The following is a 6,421-nucleotide window of genomic DNA, read 5'->3' on the forward strand; positions in this document are numbered from 1 at the left end:
TGCTGAGGGAAGTGCTTCCATGTGAGGCGGGGCTATGAGCTGCAGCCCTGCCTCACACGCGTCTATCAGCGGTGGATCTCCGCCTCTCCCCGCCCCTCTCAGTCTTCCTTCTCTGAGAGGGGCGGGGGAGAGGCGGAGATCAGCCGCTGATAGACGCGTGTGAGGCAGGGCTGCTGCTCATAGGCTTGCCTCACACGGAAGCGCACAGGGGTAGCAAAATCTACGACCAAGTTGGTCGTGATTTTGCAGGGGGGGATTTGGAGGGGAAAGGACCCTCGTTCAGCCACGGGATAGCTGTGTTTTAGCAGGGGCACACATGCCCCTGCTATATATAAGCAAAAAAGCCATTTTTATTATGGCTTCAGACTCTCTTTAAGCGTTTTAATTGCTGAAACCCATTATTCCCTGATGGACTGCGTAAGAAATACTGAAATTGTTTACAAATGATGACTTTTCTCTCAGAAATCCCACTCATTCCTTCCACATAAATAACTAACATTATTTAAACATACATATAATATAACATAGCTACAATGTTTTGGATTTATCTGTGTAGCGTTTATATACAATACTTTACATTGCTTGCAGACTAATTAATGAATATGATGACCACAGGCAGATTTACAGCAAATATTTATATTGGCTAAATATAATTACTTTGCAAGTCACATCTTCTATATTCTGTATATGTTTAAAGCAGAATAGTTTTGGTTTGGCTTAGAATTCCTGCACACAGCACCTGCATGACTGATGCTGGCTGATGCTTCTTTACATACTTGCTCCACTTCTACAGTCATGTTAGTTTGCACTTATTACGCTAATAATTTCTGCCCCATTGCTCCCTTTTGAATATTCAGTTCATTAACCTTCCTGGCGCTAAGCCCGAGCTGAGCTCGGGCTATGCCGCCGGAAGGCACCGCTCAGGCCCCGCTGGGCCGATTTGCATAATTCTTGTTTACTACACGCAGCTAGCACTTTGCTAGCTGCGTGTGCAATGCGATCGCCACCGCTACCCGCTGATCCGCCGCTATTCTTTGCGCCACGGCCGCCCCCCCCCCCAACCCCGTGCGCTGCCTGGCCAATCAGTGCCAGGCAGCGCTGTGGGGTGGATCGGAGTCCCCTTTGACGTCACGACGTCGCCATGGCGACGGGGAAGCCCTCCAGGAGATCCCATTCTTCTTCGAAATTTTTTTTAAAAAAAAAAGGATTTGCTGCCCCCTGGCAGATTTTTAGCAAACCGCCAGGAGGGTTAATCAATCAGAACTCCATTTTGGACACCTCACAAGCCCAAACCTTTAAGCCTCTTGCTATATTTGGCCACTGTTACATAGTTGAGTCAAGACCAAAGGGGAAAACAATGGATAAGACAGTTATAGCAGTGGTCATTAATGTTTGTTTGATTTTGCCAAGGTTTTCTGTTGCTTTCCCATATATTGGGATTAAATAAATTAAAAAAATTATTTCATGCAAGTTGCTTTCTTCATTTGAGGTAAGCAAATTTTATTACATTTTTTTTTCAAACTATCCACAACCTATTATAGAGACGCTGCTGACCAAAGAACTTGAGTGAGGATGGGCCTTTCTCACCTGCCTTCATACTGGGGTTACTAGTATTGCTACCCACACTTGTGAGTATTACTCCTACACACCTGTTACTCTCCCTTGTGTAACCAACTACTACATTATATGGTGCTTCCTGGGGGCTCTGTGTCTTTTTCCTGGATGGTTATTCAGACTTCTCCAGACATCTTCCTGAGTACCCATATAGCTTGTGGTGACCCAGAACCACTAGGATAGTAAAGGGGGCAGTAGAAAAGGGAAGTCATCTTCATAAAAGGTTATATTAAGCTTTAGAATTAGGTACCTCCTGAACTACTTCACCACTGAGGGTTTTTTCCCCTTGAGCACCAGAGCAATTTTCAACTTTCAGAGCTCCTCCCTTTTTATTCCCCAATAACTTTATAACTACTCATCCCAATGAAATGATCTATATCTTGTTTCTTTCACCGCCAATTAGGCTTTCTTTGGGTGGTACATTATACAAAGAATTATTTTATTCTAAATGCATTTTAAAGGGTATAAGAAGAAAAAAAATGAAAAAAATAATTTCTTGGCTATTATAGTTTTAAAATAAAATGTTCTACTGTGGATAAAACCCACACATTTTATTTGCCCATTTGTCCCGGTTATTGCAAAGTTCAAAACTTTTTCCCTAGTACAATGTATGGCGCCAGTATTTTATCTGGCAATAAAGGGGCATTTTTTAAGTTTTGCGTTCATCACTAATTAAAAGCCCATCTTTACAAAAATAACAGTATTATACCCTCTTGACATACATATTAAAAAAGTTCAGTCCCTAAGGTAACTGTGTATGTATTTTTTTATGCAAAAAAAATATTTGGATAATTATGGGAGAGTGTGGGAGGTAAGGAGTTAATTTTAAAAGTATTTGTAGGTCTTTTTTATTAAAATACATGTATGCAGGTGTATTTTACTGTTTGACCACAAGATGTCCTCACTCATTATTTTCCTGCTTGTGTACTATTCGTTCAGAAAATAATGCGTGGACGGGTAACTTTGTTTTCAATGAATGCGGCTTTCCGTTGAAGTGGGAGACCATTGATATACCAGCTTAGATCAATGAATAGGAACTGCATTATTATTCACTAATCTCCCTACTAATGAACAGTGACATGAATGAGTGCCAGAGTGCACGCACGAGCGAGCAGGAGCGTGGACAACAGCAGTCGCGGCGGACATGCGTATATCTACACCCCACGTGCTGGCATGAAGTCTGCTAATGCGTAGATATACTGTATGCGGGCGCACAAGTGGTTAATAATTACTGTCAATCTGAGCAGAAATTGATTTTTACTGCGCAACTAAGAAATGTGCTAAATAAGTTATTGTTAATCCTCAAGGTGCAAAATAAGCTCAAGATGCCTTTACAGTTCTAAATAGACTGCAAAAGTAATAGCATTGCATATTTAAATCACAAAGTATTCAAATTTCATCACTTACAGAAAAAAATCCAAGTAATGATATGCTAAACAAGAAAGAAGGGCATCTTTCTTATCCAAATACCTATCTTCACAGTGATTGTAATTCCCTGTTATGCAGCATCTAAATACAGTGATGTCTGTGAGAAAGTCTTAAGTTAAAGTGAGGCCTGTGGAGTAAGAGAGTACATCCCACGAACTCAGCCTACCCAGTATTTGATAGATTTCAGGAAGTGTGTTCAACGCATTTTGCCATTGTCATTTCGCTTTACTACACAAAACTTAATTTAAGAACTTACTGTATTTTTTGGACTATAAGACTCACTTTTTCTCCCCAAAAGTCTGGAAAAAAAGTCACTGCATCTTATAGTCCAAATGCAGGGAGTTCCTGACTTGTGAACGCCTGCCAATATGAACCTCCAACCCGCCGCAATGTCAGGGACTCCCTGTACTGTGCCCATGCAGAAGAGAACACAGGGGGACAGAAAGGGGCATAAAGGAGGACACAAGAAGAACAGAGGTGGACACATGGGGACACAAGAGATACAAGGGGGCATGAGGTACAAAGGGGGCATAATTGACAAATGCCCCTTCACTATGGATGCAACAGGTTTAGTAAATATTTTTCCCCTGGTTTTTTGTCCTCTAAACCTAGGTGTGTCTTATGGTCAGCAGCGTCTTATAGTCCAAAAAATAAGGTATTTGTTTTGAATTCTATGTATCTGTAATACTAGGGTTGTTACCAACATCTGGTGTGAATTTAATATCAATAGTCTCATTAGACATCTATTTACTGAGAAAAGCATTTGTGTCCAGTACTTATTTTCCCTGATATATACATTACTAAGTATGAATACTGTATTTTTGAATTAAACTTCTACAAGTATACATCATAAAACACAACTGTATTTTAAATGCAGTGACTTCCGAAATTGGCAGCAGCATTGTGTCTACATTTCTGCACTTATTTTATTGTTAAATAGCACATATATGATCCTATACTAAGGACTAAAATTAACTTTTAATAATACATATTAAAATGGATCTTGGCTGCTATATTTTCAAGACTGATACAGCGACATAAGGGGCTATATAAAGACCTGGTAAGTATGAGAAAACTATCTCCGTATTGCCCTATCAATGTGGCTGAAAAGAAAAACAATGTGGGGCTGTGGTAAAGTATATGAGGATAAACCCTCAGCAGCCTCCTAACATTGTCACTGAATAAATTAATACACAACCCCCACCAGAATAACCCGACATGTTTCACTTCCTTAAGGGAAGCTTTTTCAAGGGAAATTATAAAAGTGCAAAGTGCTAATCATAGTGATAAGGTGCATAAATACATTCAGAAAAACAATAAATTCAGTGCATAGTATAGCATTATGGCTATATAGTAGCAGCCATGAAAGCATGACCTTTCTGCTGTCCTTTTATACTTCAAATGAGGGCTGCTGGGAGGAAGCAGGACACACCCTGACACTCCCTCACTCCATGTTGTCCAGGATTGGCCATTAAGGCCATCAATCAAAAAACTCACCAATCAACAATGAATGTCATAATAATCATAGCAGATAAAGAAAGAGAATAAAAAAAAATAAAAAAAAATTGGATATTACTGAATCACCCTGCCTAATTTGATATATATATATTATATTATATTAATTATTTAGAGGATGATAATCAAACCAGGCATCGTAAACTGGAAGCACTTATAATAATGCTAAATACTGCAGGATCGCAAATACTCATTTCCCATCGATACCAACTGCATCATGTGATCACCGTTCGCTTTAGCCAATGTGCTGCCTTGTTGCAGTTGCAGACCTGGCCATCTTTCTGACCAATCGGATGCGTCAAAACGGCTGCATATACGCGACGCCGCGTCATCACAGGCGACAATGCGTTCAGTGATGTGTCTCTGTGGCCGCATGCATGCGTGCTAGAGATGCGTATCACAGAGGGGCGGAAGTGAGTGTAAACGCAAACAAACACGCCCACCATCATTATCCTAGTATGGACTCCAGGATCACCTAACACTGGTACAGCGATGTATAGGAGGTAGAAACATAATAGAGTTACAAATAAGCAAAGCAAAACAATGGGAAAATATAGCAACATTAGTGTCTGCAGTCTGCTAATAGCAGAAAAAAAAAATGTATAATATTGAATCACCTTGCCTAATTTGATATATATATATATATATATATATATATATATATATATATATATATATATATATATATATATATATATATATATATATATATATGAAGATGATAATCTAACCAGGCAGCATAACTGGAAGTACTTATAATAAAAAGACATGCTGAATACTGCAGGATCGCAAATACTCATTTCCCATTGATACCAGCTGCATCATGTGATCACCGTTCGCTTTAGCCAATGTGCTGCCTTGTTACAGACCAGACCATCTTTCTGACCAATCGGATGCATTAAAAAACGGTCGCATATACTCAACGCCGCGTCATCATAGGCGGCAATGCGTTCGGTGATGCATCTCTGTGGTCGCATACATGAGTGCTAGAGATGCGTATCACAGAGGGGTGGAAGTGAGTGTAGACGTAAACAAACACGCCCACCATCATTATCCTAGTATAGACTCAAGGGTTACCTAGCAACAGCACTGGTATAGCAATGTATAGATGGTAGAAACATTATAGAGTTACAAATAGGAAAAGCAAAACAATGGGAAAATATAGCATAATTAGAATCTGCCGCCTGCTGTTGGTCAGGATGTAAAAACACTCAGAAATAGGGTGAGTAAGCAATTGGATTGATACCAGAAATTTTACAACAAGCTGGAAAGGGGGGGGGGGGGAGGGGGAGGAGAATAAAAATACCTATATTGGTATTAACAACATGAGCACATAAAAATCCTTGGAAACAAAATGTCCAGCACATGGACTCTGGAGGAGAAATGAAAAAATTGCATACCCTGTTACAAAAAGGGAGTATATGTAAATCCCTCATTTAAGCCACCAGGGTTCAAAGTTCCCAATCTATAAATCCACTGGGACTCAAATTGTCTCAATTTGAGATCCAGATTACCCCCGCGGGGCCCCAGTTTCCATTGCTGAATTACCCAAAACTTAAGCAATGTAGGGTCACCATCATGTTTCTCCAAAAAGTGTCTAGCTACAGAGGTATTTCGTTTATGCTTTATGTCACCCAGATGTTCCAAAATTCTAGCTTTTATTGCTCTTGTAGTTTCACCAATATAGACTAATGGGCATGGACATTTAATGGCATATACCACACCTTCCGTTTCACAGTTGTAAAAATCATATAAATCAAAGACTGCCTGGAAACTGTGGCATTTTTCAACATTTACACAAGCTTTGCACCTCCCACATTTTTGCATTCCCTTAAGGCTGGAATCCAGCCATGTTTTTTTTAAA

This window comes from Hyperolius riggenbachi, chromosome 4 (assembly GCF_040937935.1).
Source record: "Hyperolius riggenbachi isolate aHypRig1 chromosome 4, aHypRig1.pri, whole genome shotgun sequence".
In the NCBI taxonomy this organism is placed as follows: domain Eukaryota; kingdom Metazoa; phylum Chordata; class Amphibia; order Anura; family Hyperoliidae; genus Hyperolius; species Hyperolius riggenbachi.